Raw genomic sequence first — 18,790 nt, forward strand, 5'->3', positions numbered from 1 at the left:
ACTTGTATGCATCTGTAAATACGAATAAAATTGTTAAATTACGAGCCTAGTTGGTTTAGCCACGGAAAAAGAGAGCAAACTTCCCGCTAGCCATGATTGGCTGAGATAATGTGTGGGCTGGACATGCCGAGAGATGAGTTTGGATTGGTCTGCCATGTAGCACGCTTCTCTCTATAACATGAGTTGGTCAGTATGTGTAGGTAATCCTTTTATAATGAGGCTTTTTAAAAATATATCATGTAGTAGAACTGCATAAGTGTTGCTCTCCACTTTTGAAATCAGTGGAATTAGAGTATGATAGCAAAGGAAATTGAACATTCTGCCGTTTGATTGCAAATATGCAGACGGAGTCGAAAAGAGAACACACAGAAGACTGTTGTAATCTGGACACAAGTGTTTTATACATCTTCAAACTAAGGGCAACCATGGTATCTGTGACAGAGAGGGAGAAGTGTCCATCCATGTTTACAGGTAAGATAGTCTAGCTAGCTACATTTTCAGATATTACACGTTTCTAATTTTGTCAGAAAGTCATTTTCATTTCAAGTGTACTGTTAGCTAGCTAGCTAAAGTTAGCTGGCTGGCTAGCTAACGTTGTGTATGATCTCTGTAGTAATATTAATTACAGATACATTTGCATTGCTAGTTATATGTTAGCTAGCTAACATTGAACCTGGTTGGTTTGCTACCTGCAGAATCATGCAGGGCAGTGACGTTATGAGTTTGGATTATGGTTAATTGTTTAGCTAGCCATCTACATGTCTAAACAAAAGACTCCATCCACTATGCAAGTAACTATTTCAATAGAATGTTTATGATGTCACTGTGACAACTGCCAATAGACGTAGCTGGTCAATTATCTCTGGCTATCTACTCTTGACTTCAGAGCACTCTCATCTGAGTGTGCCAGAGCGCAGAATAACTGATTAATTTACAAACACTCAACACCTGTTGAATATGGCCGGTGTCATTAAACGTTGACAAAAAAGTGTTGCAGTCCCCAACGCTCTGTATAAAATAAAACAGCCTGGCCAGCTCTGCTAGGGCGCGTAAAATGGTCAGAGTGAGCTGTTCCCTCATTTGTGTCTGGAAGTAGATAGCAAGCTAGCCAACGTTAGCCAGTTAGCTTGGGTGCTTGATTGCTGCTGTTCGGTCAGAAAGCTCAGATCAATCCTACTCCTCCGCCAGAGCATCCAGTGTGCGCTTTGAACGCTCCGAGAGCGAAATGCTCTGAGTTTATGAATGGACAATTTGACAACGCTCTGAGTTTATGAATGCACATGTAGACCAGCTGGAGGAGGTGTTCTCCATGATAGGAGAGCCAGTGGTAGACCAGTAAGTTAACTAGCTAGCTAATGCGTAACGACATTAGCCAAGATCCTCTTTGCAAATTGACGAGCTAACGCTAGATTTTTAACGCGTCTACGATATTGTAATATATTGTCAATTACTAGCTTGCTAGATAATGCGCGTTTAATTCGTTTTTTTTTTGCAGTATTTTAATGTCCAGTAGCCAACTGTCTGTGGCAGTGGCGCAAGAAAACGTTCATGGTTACAAAAGTATCCAGTTGTCTGTCACAAGAGAAGGGTTTAGCTGTCCTAAAGTTAAGTACATTTCTAATAAGAAATACTAAAACATAATTTTCAAGAATCCCATTTCTTTTTAACCTTTTTCTTATGAAGAATCGTAGGAAAAATAAAATGTAATAACGTTTCCAATGACTTTATTGAGGAATAGCAACATTGCTTACCTTTTTTCATAAATCTATAGTTAAGGAAAAAATAGTAGTTAAGAAATTTCTTAAGGTTTTGTGAATCTTGGCCCTGATAACTGAGACGGCAATGGCATATGGTTTACATAGTTTATGCTCATCAAACCATTAAGTGACCACTCATGCTCAGTGGATGGAGGCGTTGTCATCCTAATTTGGCATAGCATTTACATTACATTACATTTAAGTCATTTAGCAGACGCTCTTATCCAGAGCGACTTACAAATTGGTGCATTCACCTTGACATCCAGTGGAACAGCCACTTTACAATAGTGCATCTTAAATAATAGCCATGGTTTCCAAATTTACCTTATACATAATGGGATGTTTATTTCTTAACTAACTCAGGAACCACACCTGTGTGGAAGCACCTGCTCCTAATACTTTGTATTCCTTACTTAATCTAGTGTTTTCATTATGTATATATACAGTAAATGTGTAAATATCGCAATATATTTATAGCATACGCAACTTGTATGAATGGCTGAGTTAATATTGGTAGACCAGCATGATTGCGTGATATTGATTAATCAGGCCTATGTGAAAGGCCTAAAAGTCTTAAAAATGTGATCCAGTACTTTGGCGACTAGTCGTTATTTTTTTAAGCATCCTGCTTTGGGCTGGCTGTGTCAATGTGTAGTTCATACGTGCATAATCTATGAGCCACGAAACCCCTAGTTTGAAAGCGACTGCTTTCTGGAAGCTGTGCTGCACTATTTTCCCTACATTTCCCTCCACGTGGGCCTGCCCCCTAGCAATTCGAGTTCCAACCAATATTTGATGTAGTATGCAATTTTCGTGGTCCGCTTTTAGCTTCTGGGCGCTACTTTCAGAATGGCTACAAAGTATACACAAGTATCAAAGAATCCCTTTAGGTGAGAGCCCCTTGCCCCAGGTAAGAGCATAAAATAAAGTGGTTATGTCCTGTACGCGGAGCATGCAATGTATGTTTATTAGTCTTTCAAAATGGTCAAATCGAAGCAAAACAAAGAGCCACTAAAAAATACCACACACATTGAAAAGTATAAGGAAAAATAATTTATTAATTGAAGGTTGAACATTTGGGTTAATTTTACTGTGGACTAACCAAGCCCCATTAATCAGTTAATAAATGGTTAAATACGCTTCAGTAAAATATGTGACCAACATAAACTACATTGCATGGGTATAAGGAACTGAACTTTTTCATTAAGAGCTTAAAAAACATGCGACAATAGCAAGTCTATCCTCTTATATTATTGAACATGCAACTAGGCTACTGCAATGAAGAAGACAATGTAATACATAATTTTCCAACATTTGCCAAAATGCAATTTGTGGGAAACGTCGTTCTTAAAGAAGAAACGGAGGCTTTTCATGTGACTGAGACTAACATCTCAGTTATAAACTTAGAAAGAGGCTAAATCTAAATATGCAACAAGTAGAATGGGTTACTAATATGACTAGGATAATGCCTTTGGCTTCTGGACAACGAAATAAATTTGATTTGAAAACCAGTAGAACAGGAGATAAATGCTAAGAAACCTTTTCATTTGCTAGCTTAGCTGTTGTTGTTAGCTGCCCGAGTGCTGCTGCTCTCGGTCTCTCCCTCTGCTCGGCTGCTCCCTGTGCTGCTGCAGCCTGCTTCTGAGTTGCCATGCAACGAGTCTCCCTCTGGCTTGCTTGCGGCTCAATCTGACTAGAGATAAAGCCATCAGTTGACATTAAGCAAGCTATTTTATAACTCTATAAAGTCACTGTACATTACTATTTACAGCAAAATTATCATTCCAGTTGACAGTGTTCCGGTTTTATGACTGACGAGATTTGTTCAATTCTGGCACCAATTTAATTCCAATCAATTATGCAAATTAACCTATAGACCGATAAGCATGACTGGTCAAATGTATTTTTAGCAGCTAACCGAATAACAGTTCATCGTTAACATCATACCATGTGGACCAATGGAGCGTGCATGTGATGTGTAACATGCATGAGTGAGTTAAGTGACCTTGATTCAATATTGGATCAAGTGTTTTATAGCTCTTATACTGTCATTTGGATGAAACCTTTTTGCTTAGAGATGTGGCATATGGGATGATAATGAGAATTACAGTCCCATTTAGATGTGTAATAAATACTATATCATGGCCCTTGTCAGTATGGCTGCTTGTCTGAGCTGATCTGTCTTCGGCAAGCAGCAACAGAGCCCCTTCTGCCTGTCAGCTGAGGAAGAGGGCTCCCAGGAGACTGATTTTCATCATGAATGCCGAAATGTTGCTTAAGGAGAGTCAGGCAGGCCGGCTGACCCCAGGTCCTTGAACTTTAATCGGACTAGGGAAAGGGCATTATGTTTCTCTCTCCTCCCTCCCTGAGAGTCTCACCCTTCTCCCCTCCTGCCTCTAGTTTGGCATGGCATCACTTGTTTCCTTCCACTGTCAGATGTGACAGAGACCTGCTGGTTATTCTTATCATGTCTTTGGACCACGGTTACTTTTCAGGAGGCTTTATCTCTCTCAAACATTATTTCTACAAACATCTTCATCTGTCCCACCTGCCTGATTGTGATGGGTACATGAACTCATGTAACAGTTGTCGGTGGAGATAACAAAAGATTGAACTGAAGTATTCTGGTTCGAGTTCCTTAAGGATTTGGACATTTGGGCATATATCCTTTCAAATGCAAGGAAGGGTAATCCACAGTGTGTCTTCCGCTGGGATACAGTGTGCTTGTTTGGTAGCCTGTCCTCTTGTGTATCGTCAAACATTTCCTTTGAAATGTCTAAATGCACGATAAGACCTCCCTCAAGGCAAGACTTATTGAGATATGAATTCTCTGTCACCTACGCTTTGAAATTCCATAGCCTCAATTTGCTGTGGGGGGAAAAGGGGAATTGGAAAAGCCAATTGAATATTTTCCTTCAGAGTCCATTTACTGTACTAACTGGGTTAGTGAGTCATCATCATAACAGCAATAACACCAGAACAGCCTGGGTTAGTGAGTCACCATCATAACAGTCAATAACACCAGAACACCCTGGGTGAGTGAGTCACCATCATAACAGTCAATAACACCAGAACAGCCTGGGTTAGTGAGTCACCATCATGACAGTCAATAACACCAGAACAGCCTGGGTTAGTGAGTCACCATCATAACAGTCAATAACACCAGAACAGCCTGGGTTAGTGAGTCACCATCATAACAGTCAATAACACCAGAACAGCCTGGGTTAGTGAGTCACCATCATAACAGTCAATAACACCAGAACAGCCTGGGTTAGTGAGTCACCATCATGACAGTCAATAACACCAGAACAGCCTGGGTTAGTGAGTCACCATCATAACAGTCAATAACACCAGAACAGCCTGGGTTAGTGAGTCACCATCATAACAGTCAATAACACCAGAACAGCCTGGGTTAGTGAGTCACCATCATAACAGTCAATAACACCAGAACAAGCCTGGGTTAGTGAGTCACCATCATAACAGTCAATAACACCAGAACATCCTGGGTTAGTGAGTCACCATCATAATAGTCAATAACACCAGAACAGCCTGGGTTAGTGAGTCACCATCATAACAGTCAATAACACCAGAACAGCCTGGGTTAGTGAGTCACCATCATAACAGTCAATAACACCAGAACAGCCTGGGTTAGTGAGTCACCATCATAACAGTCAATAACACCAGAACAGCCTGGGTTAGTGAGTCACCATCATAACAGTCAATAACACCAGAACAGCCTGGGTTAGTGAGTCACCATCATAACAGTCAATAACACCAGAACAGCCTGGGTTAGTGAGTCACCATCATAACAGTCAATAACACCAGAACAGCCTGGGTTAGTGAGTCACCATCATAACAGTCAATAACACCAGAACAGCCTGGGTTAGTGAGTCACCATCATAACAGTCAATAACACCAGAACAGCCTGGGTTAGTGAGTCACCATCATAACAGTCAATAACACCAGAACAGCCTGGGTTAGTGAGTCACCATCATAACAGTCAATAACACCAGAACAGCCTGGGTTAGTGAGTCACCATCATAGTCAATAACACCAGAACAGCCTGGGTTAGTGAGTCACCATCATAGTCAATAACACCAGAACAGCCTGGGTTAGTGAGTCACCATCATAGTCAATAACACCAGAACAGCCTGGGTTAGTGAGTCACCATCATAACAGTCAATAACACCAGAACAGCCTGGGTTAGTGAGTCACCATCATAACAGTCAATAACACCAGAACAGCCTGGGTTAGTGAGTCACCATCATAACAGTCAATAACACCAGAACAGCCTGGGTTAGTGAGTCACCATCATAGTCAATAACACCAGAACAGCCTGGGTTAGTGAGTCACCATCATAACAGTCAATAACACCAGAACAGCCTGGGTTAGTGAGTCACCATCATAACAGTCAATAACACCAGAACAGCCTGGGTTAGTGAGTCACCATCATGACAGTCAATAACACCAGAACAGCCTGGGTTAGTGAGTCACCATCATAACAGTCAATAACACCAGAACAGCCTGGGTTAGAGTCACCATCATGACAGTCAATAACACCAGAACAGCCTGGGTTAGTGAGTCACCATCATAACAGTCAATAACACCAGAACAGCCTGGGTTAGTGAGTCACCATCATAACAGTCAATAACACCAGAACAGCCTGGGTTAGTGAGTCACCATCATAACAGTCAATAACACCAGAACAGCCTGGGTTAGTGAGTCACCATCATGACAGTCAATAACACCAGAACAGCCTGGGTTAGTGAGTCACCATCATGACAGTCATAAACACCAGAACAGCCTGGGTTAGTGAGTCACCATCATAACAGTCAATAACACCAGAACAGCCTGGGTTAGTGAGTCACCATCATAACAGTCAATAACACCAGAACAGCCTGGGTTAGTGAGTCACCATCATAACAGTCAATAACACCAGAACAGCCTGGGTTAGTGAGTCACCATCATAGTCAATAACACCAGAACAGCCTGGGTTAGTGAGTCACCATCATAGTCAATAACACCAGAACAGCCTGGGTTAGTGAGTCACCATCATGACAGTCAATAACACCAGAACAGCCTGGGTTAGTGACTCACCATCATAACAGTCAATAACACCAGAACAGCCTGGGTTAGTGAGTCACCATCATGACAGTCAATAACACCAGAACAGCCTGGGTTAGTGACTCACCATCATAACAGTCAATAACACCAGAACAGCCTGGGTTAGTGAGTCACCATCATGACAGTCAATAACACCAGAACAGCCTGGGTTAGTGAGTCACCATCATAACAGTCAATAACACCAGAACAGCCTGGGTTAATGAGTCACCATCATGAGTCAATAACACCAGAACAGCCTGGGTTAGTGAGTCACCATCATAACAGTCAATAACACCAGAACAGCCTGGGTTAGTGAGTCACCATCATAACAGTCAATAACACCAGAACAGCCTGGGTTAGTGAGTCACCATCATAACAGTCAATAACACCAGAACAGCCTGGGTTAGTGAGTCACCATCATAGTCAATAACACCCGAACAGCCTGGGTTAGTGAGTCACCATCATAACAGTCAATAACACCAGAACAGCCTGGGTTAGTGAGTCACCATCATAACAGTCAATAACACCAGAACAGCCTGGGTTAGTGAGTCACCATCATAACAGTCAATAGCACCAGAACAGCCTGGGTTAGTGAGTCACCATCATAACAGTCAACACCAGAACAGCCTGGGTTAGTGAGTCACCATCATAACAGTCAATAACACCAGAACAGCCTGGGTTAGTGAGTCACCATCATAGTCAATAACACCCGAACAGCCTGGGTTAGTGAGTCACCATCATAACAGTCAATAACACCAGAACAGCCTGGGTTAGTGAGTCACCATCATAACAGTCAATAACACCAGAACAGCCTGGGTTAGTGAGTCACCATCATAACAGTCAATAACACCAGAACAGCCTGGGTTAGTGAGTCACCATCCTAGTCAATAACACCCGAACAGCCTGGGTTAGTGAGTCACCATCATAACAGTCAATAACACCAGAACAGCCTGGGTTAGTGAGTCACCATCATAACAGTCAATAACACCAGAACAGCCTGGGTTAGTGAGTCACCATCATAACAGTCAATAACACCAGAACAGCCTGGGTTAGTGAGTCACCATCATAACAGTCAATAACACCAGAACAGCCTGGGTTAGTGAGTCACCATCCTAGTCAATAACACCCGAACAGCCTGGGTTAGTGAGTCACCATCATAACAGTCAATAACACCAGAACAGCCTGGGTTAGTGAGTCACCATCATAAGTCAATAACACCAGAACAGCCTGGGTTAGTGAGTCACCATCATAACAGTCAATAACACCAGAACAGCCTGGGTTAGTGAGTCACCATCATGAGTCAATAACACCAGAACAGCCTGGGTTAGTGAGTCACCATCATAACAGTCAATAACACCAGAACAGCCTGGGTTAGTGAGTCACCATCATAACAGTCAATAACACCAGAACAGCCTGGGTTAGTGAGTCACCATCCTAGTCAATAACACCCGAACAGCCTGGGTTAGTGAGTCACCATCATAACAGTCAATAACACCAGAACAGCCTGGGTTAGTGAGTCACCATCATAACAGTCAATAACACCAGAACAGCCTGGGTTAGTGAGTCACCATCATAACAGTCAATAACACCAGAAACAGCCTGGGTTATTGAGTCACCATCATAACAGTCAATAACACCAGAACAGCCTGGGTTAGTGAGTCACCATCATAGTCAATAACACCCGAACAGCCTGGGTTAGTGAGTCACCATCATAACAGTCAATAACACCAGAACAGCCTGGGTTAGTGAGTCACCATCATAACAGTCAATAACACCAGAACAGCCTGGGTTAGTGAGTCACCATCATAAGTCAATAACACCAGAAACAGCCTGGGTTAGTGAGTCACCATCATGACAGTCAATAACACCAGAAACAGCCTGGGTTAGTGAGTCACCATCATGACAGTCAATAACACCAGAACAGCCTGGGTTAGTGAGTCACCATAACAGTCAATAACACCAGAACAGCCTGGGTTAGTGAGTCACCATCATAAGTCAATAACACCAGAAACAGCCTGGGTTAGTGAATCACCATCATCACAGTCAATAGCACCAGAATAGAACATAGAATCTGGTATACAGTATGCTTGTTTGGTCTTAACAAAAGAGATCTCTTCTAAAAACACCCCATACTGTTGTCTTGTAAGTCTGGTCCAGAGGCTGGTTGCGGTCTGGAAGCTTAAGTTGTGTTTTAACTCTAGGCACCTATCATAAAAAGGGATGTATGATTTTACAGAAATTATTTTGGAGCTACAGTCTGCTCCTAACTGATTATTTCTCCACAGGCAAAATCAGATCAGTGCTAATTTCTTTCTTCTCTAGTTTGATTTAGAAGAGGTCTGTTGTATGTCAGACAGCATCATATAATATGACATGATAAAGGAATGTTTATATCCATCACTGTACTCATGAAGTGGAAAACATGGCACCATATATTTATTTTAGATTTTATGTATTTTTATTGAACCTTTTTTTAACTAGACAAGTCAGTTAAGAACACATTATTTTTTTACAATGAAGGCCTACCCCGGGCAAACCATCCCCTAACTCGGACGATGCTGGACTCCCGATCACAGCCAGTTGTGATACAGTTCGGGATCGAACCAGGGTCTGTAATGACGTCTCTAGCACTGAGATGCAGTGCCGTAGACCGCTGCGCCACTCGGGAGCCCAAATGATCTCTTACACAGAGTAAGTAGTTAATCTTCTTTTATCCAGATATGCAAAAGAGCCAAGCCTGAAAGAAAGAAAGGCAAAGGAAGGAGAGGAGGGAGAAAAAAAGTGCATCCACTATTATTTGACTAACAGTGAAGTGCTTCATGAACAACAGGAGTAGACTAACAGTGAAATGCTTTGTAAACAACAGGTGTATACTGACAGTGAAATGCTTTGTAAACAACAGGTGTATACTGACAGTGAAATGCTTTGTAAACAACAGGTGTATACTGACAGTGAAATGCTTTGTAAACAACAGGTGTATACTGACAGTGAATTGTTTTGTAAACAACAGGTGTATACTGACAGTGAATTGTTTTGTAAACAACAGGTGTATACTGACAGTGAAATGCTTTGTAAACAACAGGTGTATACTGACAGTGAAATGCTTTGTAAACAACAGGTGTATACTGACAGTGAAATGCTTTGTAAACAACAGGTGTATACTGACAGTGAAATGTTTTGTAAACAACAGGTGTATACTGACAGTGAAATGTTTTGTAAACAACAGGTGTATACTGACAGTGAAATGTTTTGTAAACAACAGGTGTATACTGACAGTGAAATGCTTTGTAAACAACAGGTGTATACTGACAGTGAAATGCTTTGTAAACAACAGGTGTATACTGACAGTGAAATGCTTTGTAAACAACAGGTGTATACTGACAGTGAAATGCTTTGTAAACAACAGGTGTATACTGACAGTGAAATGCTTTGTAAACAACAGGTGTATACTGACAGTGAAATGCTTTGTAAACAACAGGTGTATACTGACAGTGAAATGCTTTGTAAACAACAGGTGTATACTGACAGTGAAATGCTTTGTAAACAACAGGTGTATACTGACAGTGAAATGCTTTGTAAACAACAGGTGTATACTGACAGTGAAATGCTTTGTAAACAACAGGTGTATACTGACAGTGAAATGCTTTGTAAACAACAGGTGTATACTGACAGTGAAATGCTTTGTAAACAACAGGTGTATACTGACAGTGAAATGCTTTGTAAACAACAGGTGTATACTGACAGTGAAATGCTTTGTAAACAACAGGTGTATACTGACAGTGAAATGCTTTGTGACAACAGGTGTTGACTAACAGTGAAATGCTTTGTAAACAACAGGTATATACTGACAGTGAAATGCTTTGTGACAACAGGTGTTGACGAACAGTGAAGTGCTTCATAAACAGCTGTAGACTAACATTGAAATGCTTGGTAAACAACAGGTGTAGACTAACAGTGAAATGCTTTGTAAACAACAGGTATATACTAACAGTGAAATGCTTTGTAAACAACAGGTATATACTGACAGTGAAATGCTTTGTGAACAACAAGTGTAGACTAACAGTGAAGTGCTTCATAAACAGCTGTAGACTAACATTGAAATGCTTGGTAAACAACAGGTGTATACTGACAGTGAAATGCTTTGTGACAACAGGTGTTGACTAACAGTGAAATGCTTTGTAAACAACAGGTGTATACTGACAGTGAAATGCTTTGTGACAACAGGTGTTGACTAACAGTGAAATTCTTTGTAAACAACAGGTGTATACTGACAGTGAAATGCTTTGTGACAACAGGTGTTGACTAACAGTGAAATGCTTTGTAAACAACAGGTATATACTGACAGTGAGATGCTTTGTAAACAACAGGTGTTGACTGACAGTGAAATGCTTTGTAAACAAGTGTAGACTAACAGTGAAGTGCTTCATAAACGGCTGTAGACTAACATTGAAATGCTTTGTGACAACAGGTGTATACTGACAGTGAAATGCTTGGTAAACAACAGGTGTATACTGACAGTGAAATGCTTGGTAAACAACAGGTGTAGACTAGCAGTGAAATGCTTGGTAAACAACAGGTGTAGACTAGCAGTGAAATGCTTGGTAAACAACAGGTGTTGACTAGCAGTGAAATGCTTGGTAAACAACAGGTGTTGACTAGCAGTGAAATGCTTGGTAAACAACAGGTGTTGACTAGCAGTGAAATGCTTGGTAAACAACAGGTGTTGACTAGCAGTGAAATGCTTGGTAAACAACAGGTGTTGACTAGCAGTGAAATGCTTGGTAAACAACAGGTGTTGACTAGCAGTGAAATGCTTTGTAAACAACAGGTGTTGACTAACAGTGAAATGCTTGGTAAACAACAGGTGTTGACTAACAGTGAAATGCTTTGTATACAACCGGTGTTGACTAACAGTGAAATGCTTACTTTTCCAACCATGCAGAGTTAAGGAAACATTTTTTTAATTATATTAAAAAATAAGAATAACAGTAAATAACAAATGATAAGAATTAGTCAACATACAGGGAGCAGAAAATAGCGTGGTTATATACAGGGAGCAGAAAATAGCGTGGTTATATACAGGGAGCAGAAAATAGCGTGGTTATATACAGGGAGCAGAAAATAGCGTGGTTATATACAGGGAGCAGAAAATAGCGTGGTTATATACAGGGAGCAGAAAATAGCGTGGTTATATACAGGGAGCAGAAAATAGCGTGGTTATATACAGGGAGCAGAAAATAGCGTGGTTATATACAGGGAGCAGAAAATAGCGTGGTTATATACAGGGAGCAGAAAATAGCGTGGTTATATACAGGGAGCAGAAAATAGCGTGGTTATATACAGGGAGCAGAAAATAGCGTGGTTATATACAGGGAGCAGAAAATAGCGTGGTTATATACAGGGAGCAGAAAATAGCGTGGTTATATACAGGGAGCAGAAAATAGCGTGGTTATATACAGGGAGCAGAAAATAGCGTGGTTATATACAGGGAGCAGAAAATAGCGTGGTTATATACAGGGAGCAGAAAATAGCGTGGTTATATACAGGGAGCAGAAAATAGCGTGGTTATATACAGGGAGCAGAAAATGGCGTGGTTATATACAGGGAGCAGAAAATGGCGTGGTTATATACAGGGAGCAGAAAATGGCGTGGTTATATACAGGGAGCAGAAAATAGCGTGGTTATATACAGTATGAATGCTTTGTTCTAAATGTGACCCTTGGACATAATGCACTATTAACGCTAGCGGGAGTTTATTGCCCACCCCCAGCTCCGGTATCTGCTCTATGCAAATTGTTTGAGTTAATGTCTAATTATGCAAACTCTGAATTTTTGATTATCGGAGATCTCAATCTGGACTGGTTGATGCCAGCATCGTTTAAATTAAAAGACATTTGTAACTAACTAAATCTTACTCAACTAATAACTATACCTACCCATCCTAATCCAAAAGACCCCCCCAAATCTACATTAATAGACCTTATCTTAACAAATACATCTCACAAATATATAGCGTGTGGGTTATTTGTTAATAACATCAGTGACCACTGCCCTATTGCATGTATCAGAGATACTGGGCTAAAAAACCCTGACCCACGTATCATTATAAAAATAAACTATAAACACTTCTCAGAGCAAGCCTTTATCCATGACCTTTATTATTCTGAGCTTTTATCCGTAAACTGCATAATGGACCCAGTTTTAGCGTTCTTTCTTTTCATACATTCTTACCTTCGTGGCTGATAAACACTCCCCGTTAAAGCGACTTAGGGTAAATAAAATCGAACTAATCCTTGGTTTTCCTGTGATTTGAAAATCCTTTTTCTGCAAAAGAATCGAGCATGGGCCTTGCGAGGAAAATGGGGGAAACAGCTGATTGGCTGCTTTTTAGGCAATTGAGAAATAAATGGACAGGAGGAATAAAAATGGCCAAATCTAGGTATTTTCTTGATGCTCTGACAGTCGGCTGGTTATCTGGAATTCTGGAAAACTGTTAACTCACTTAAACCAGGAAACTCCTTAACTTCCCTGCCGAAGCAAATTACATCGGAATCTGGGATCATCAGTGACCGAACTGAAATTTGTGATATTTTGAATAAGCATTTTATTTCTGCTGGTTTTCTTTTTGAAATAAAAAATGGCCAACATGATCCTGACCGGTCTATTGTTTCAGCCCCTCGGCCTTTAGCTGATGTGGAAAACAGTAAGCCGGTTTTTAACTTTCAAAAAGTCACAGAAGATTAGGTCTTATATGCACTATCTGCTATAGATTCTAAGAAAACATTAGGTGCTGACAATCTGGATCCATATTAACTCAAGTGTGCGGAACCTATTATTGCTGGTGTAGTGACGCATATCTTTAATCAAACATTTGTCATAGGAAATATTCCTAAATCTTGGAAAACAGCTTTTGTTTTACCACTCCAAGGGAGGTGTGAGTTGGATAATTATCGGCCCATCTCTAAGCTCTCCACTTTGGCAAAAAATCTAGTCATTGGTGAATAGGCAACTACAATCTTTTTAAAACTGTTAACAATACTCTTTCTAGTAATCAATCTGGCTTTAGACCTAAACACAGTACTATTACGGCCACTGTTCGTGTTGTAAATTATATTACCAATGCCCTAGATATTAGAAAGTACTGTGCTGCCTTGTTCATAGATTTATCTAAAGCTTTTGACAATGTAGACCATGCAATACTTTTGGGTAAGCTGTCGTCAATAGGACTGGGATTGGATGCCTGTCGTTGGTTTCATGACTATGTAAAGGATAGTCAGGTCTCTGCATATAAATACTTAGGGATAAGGTTGGATGATAAACTGTCTTTTAATATGCATATTGAAGAACTTTGTAATGGCAAAAAAATCAAGCTAGCAAGCTAGGCTGCCTCTATAGAGACAGGACATGTTTGTCTTCTACAAATTGAAGACAAATTGTGCAAGCTACTTTTATGTCTGTTATAGATTATGGGGATATTATTTACATGCATGCTACGGCATCAACACTTAAATTGCTGGATGCTACTTATCATTGGGCACTTTATTACGGGTGCTAGCTACAGAACTCACCGCTGTGTTTTATATCAAAATGTGGGTTGGACTTCACAGTCCGTGAGACGAGAACAATATGCTCTCATGTTTGTCTATAAAGCACTTCTGAATAAGCTACCTTCTTATTTATCATCACTCATCAATAATAGAATTATAATTCCTAAAATCAGGTCTCAAGCATGGATTAAACTTGAAGCCCATGTGATTTCCACAGAGTTGGGTATGGCTGCCTTTTCCTGTTACGCTCCTTGACTATGGAAAAGCCTGCAGACTAAACTTCAACTTGAGACTCTTGTCCCCCTGTCGCCCATTTTAAATATTTATTGGATGATTTTTATTTTTATATTGCTTGTAACTGTTTCGGGTAATGCAAGTTCTTGTGCTGTCAGGAGGAATAACCTGTCGGGGGAATAACCTGTCGGGGGAATAACCTGTCCGGGGAATAACCTGTCAAGGGGAATAACCTGTCAAGGGGAATAACCTGTCGGGAATAACCTGTCAAGGGGAATAACCTGTCAAGGGGAATAACATGTGTATAAATGTAATCTGTATTTTTTTATGTGTTATCTGTGATCGTTTTGTTTGTCTTGTGTAGTTTCTTAATCATTGTACCTAAACTGTATGTGTAAACATGTTTACACAGGGCCCAGCTGTAAAAGAGACCTTGGTCTCAGTCTGTGTTCCTTGTTGAAATAAAGGTATAATAATATACAGTGAGTGAGTAGAAAATAACATGGCTATATACAGTGAGTGAGTAGAAAATAACATGGCTATATACAGTGAGTGCGTAGAAAATAACATGGCTATATACAGTGAGTGCGTAGAAAATAACATGGCTATATACAGTGAGTGCGTAGAAAATAACATGGCTATATACAGTGAGTGCGTAGAAAATAACATGGCTATATACAGTGAGTGCGTAGAAAATAACATGGCTATATACAGTGAGTGCGTAGAAAATAACATGGCTATATACAGTGAGTGCGTAGAAAATTACATGGCTATATACAGTGAGTGCGTAGAAAATTACATGGCTATATACAGTGAGTGCGTAGAAAATTACAATGGCTATATACAGTGAGTGCGTAGAAAATTACAATGGCTATATACAGTGAGTGAGTAGAAAATAACATGGCTATATACAGTGAGTGAGTAGAAAATAACTAAAACCATACTTATCCTGAATACAAAGTGTCATGTTTGGAGAAAATCCAATACAACACGTTATTGAGGACCACTCTCCATATTTTCAAGCATAGTGTAACGGCTTTCTTCGATCTCCTCCTCTGACGAAGAGGTGTAGCAAGGATCGGACCAAAATGCAGCGTGGTGGTTACTCATGTTCTTTAATGAAAAAAATGAACTATACATGAAATAACCAAATATACAAAACAACAAACGGAACGTGAAAACCTATACAGCATATTCTTTTTTTTATTTTTTATAAAAAATAATTTATTATCTTCAATACCATTCATTTTTTACAACTCATAATTTTCATACATACTCAAAAAATGGTATTTTAATTAAACTAATTTAACTAAACAAACCCCAAACAAAACCTCAGTGGAGCATCTTCCCTCCCCGTCACCCTACAAAATCTCCCCATCCCTAATCTATCCCCTTACAAATTTAAATGACACCCAGCCCTAAACCCCCCCTTCCACCTCTCCCGAGCAGCATGCTGCCCCCACTTCCTCTCCTCCCTCTTCATCCTCCCCCTCAAATCTCCTTCCACCCTCCTCACTATCCCTTCCACCCCCAATCTCTCCCTGTCTTCACCATGTTCTGCCTTGCTTCCCACAGCCCCTGTTTAAAGAGACTAATGAGAAGCCAGAGCAGAAACCTGTCCCTATCCGTCCCTCTCGCTCTCCCTACACCTCTCTAACCTGGCCCACGTCAATACAAAATCCCCCCTTACCAAACCTAACAACACCCGTGCCCTAGCCCATACTACTCCGGCAAAGGCACAGTCCCAAAACACATGGCGCACAGTCTCCTCCCTGCCACAAGAGGATCTTGGACAGGTGGGGGATTGCACCAAACTATACCGGTACATGATGGAACGTACCAGCAAGCACTTATGGAGGCTCAACCAATTCAGGTCCTTGAGCCTGTTGTCCAGACCCCGCGCCTGCACTCCCTCCCAGACCCCTTCCGAGATGCCCACCACAGGCGCCGGACTCCCTGCCTTTCTGACCTCCTCGTACAGGTGCCTGTGATCTAAACCTACTCGGGCAACTTCAACCTCAGGGTGCGCACGCAGCCACTTGGCCGCATGACCAAAGTGCCACGGCAGCTGTTCCGCCCGAGGACCAGTGTTAGACCACACCATTACACTTCTCGCCTGATACGAGAAGAACACCCGCAGGAGGTAACCGGACTGGTGTATCACTGACTGAGCAAGCTCCGTTAACAACAAAGAAACAAAAATTGTGTCCAGCTTGAGGTGGAATGTGGTACCCCCCTACCTCCCTCCCCGATGGGACAGATCATGCGTGCCCTGGCGACCCACTCGCACCTGCCACTCCACATAAACTGAAACACAAGCCTCACTAGAGGTCTCCTCAGACAAGCCGACAATGGGTAGATGTATGCCAAATACAAAAGAGACGGCAACACATCCACCTTTAGGACCAGGACTTTGCCCATAAAAGACATACCTAGCCTTCCACATTGCGAGCTTCCTCTGTACCACTGCGATACGCATGTTCCAGTTTAGCGTCGCTGAGCAGGAGGTCTCAAAATGGACCCTGAGAATCTTCAGGGCCCCCTCACAGAGAGAACCCCCCCAGGCACATCCGTTCTACCGCGCCATCTTCCGAAAAACTTGACGGAAGACTTTGCATGGTTCAGAACTGCTCCCGACGCTCGGGTGAAATCCCCAAAGATGGCAAGGGACCTTGTCAGGCACGAGTCCTTGCACAGCAGCAAGGAAGTGTCGTCGGCGTACTGCGTCATCTTAACACGCAGCCCACCACTTCCAGGGATCAACAAGCCTTCCACCCCTGTGTCTGCCCTAATGGCAACCCCCAGAGGCTCCATGTACCGAACGAAGAGGAGAGCAGAGAGTGGGCACCCCTGCCTGACTCCAGACGAGAGGTCAAAAACGTCACCCAAGTGACTATTTACACTAACTCGGAACCCCGCTCCAACATATAATGTACGAATCCATCCTATGAACTTCTCCCCAAATCCTAATCGACCTAACACTCTGAATAAAAAAGATCTATTCACGCCATCAAAGGCTTTCACCTGATCTAGCGCTGCTACCATTAAAGGCAGTCCTCTATCCTCAACCCAAGCGATGGAGTCCCTGATTTAACTGTAGGTTCCATCTAATAGAGCGGCCCTCTACCCCGCACGTCTGATCCTCATGGACAACGTAGGGAAGGGCTGTGTGCAACCGGTCTGCTAAAACCTTTGCAAGTAGCTTGTAATCTACACACAGCATGGTCAATGGCCACCAGTTGCCAAGGTCTGTTACTTCCCCCTTCTTATATAAAAGTGACAGCACACCAACAGCCATTGATCCCCCCCCGGGACCCCCAACTCAAGGATGGCCTTCAAGACTTCGAGGACCACTGGTCCAAGTATACCCCAAAACTTGAGATAAACTCAGCCGGCAGTCCATCCATCCCAGGCACCTTCCCTTTTCCCATCCTCCTAAGAGCGCTCTCAACCTCTTCTAGTGAGATCTGGGCCTCCATCACTTCTCAAATGTCCTCCGGCAACCGCCTGGACAAGTGTTCTAAAACCACATTTCCCTGCTCTACATCTATTTCCCTTTCCTTAAATAAACCTTGGAAATGATCAGTTGTCACCCTGACCATATCCTCTGGTTCTCTAACTGTACTAGCATTTTCTTCCCTAACGCCATGCATTACCTTCCTACTCAGTCTGGCTCTAACCGAATTAAAGAACATAGCAGAACAAGTCTCATTATGTTCTAGAAAGCCACTATGCGCACGCTCCAGGAAAGCTCGAGCCTTCTGCTCCTGCAACTCCCTGAGCTGCGCCTTTAGGGTTGCGGATCTCTCCCAGTCAAACGACCCGCCGAGGTTGCCTGCCTCGTACTCGAGTTCAATTAACCTTTGGATACGATCCACCTCCCTCCTCTCCTCCCTTTTTTCCCTCTTGCAATACCCTATTGTAAAAGCCCTAATCCTCACCTTAACTCCTCACCTTAACTAATTCCCACCACTCTAACATCCCCTCGCACATGGACCGGAGGCCTTCAAGCCTCCAAAAGAAACCATAAAACCCGTCAACAAAAGCCTGCTCCTCCAGCACATCCCGATCTAACTTCCAGTACCCTCTACCAAAGAGGCAGTCTTGCGACCCCACCTGCAGGAGCACCCCGTCGTGATCCAAAAAGAA

General features: G+C 42.0%; 1 long non-coding RNA gene across 2 annotated transcripts in view; it reads left to right on the plus strand.

The window, feature by feature from the left end:
- The first annotated feature begins 224 nt into the window (after positions 1-224).
- The window catches only part of LOC124010374, a 30,803-nt gene continuing 12,237 nt past the window's right edge, over positions 225-18,790 (plus strand). For both annotated transcript variants that reach the window (XR_006834422.1, XR_006834421.1), the window contains exon 1: positions 225-471. This is a non-coding gene — a long non-coding RNA (uncharacterized LOC124010374). The remainder of the gene's footprint in view (positions 472-18,790) is intronic.

Source organism: Oncorhynchus gorbuscha, linkage group LG23, assembly GCF_021184085.1.
Source record: "Oncorhynchus gorbuscha isolate QuinsamMale2020 ecotype Even-year linkage group LG23, OgorEven_v1.0, whole genome shotgun sequence".
Lineage (NCBI taxonomy): Eukaryota > Metazoa > Chordata > Actinopteri > Salmoniformes > Salmonidae > Oncorhynchus > Oncorhynchus gorbuscha.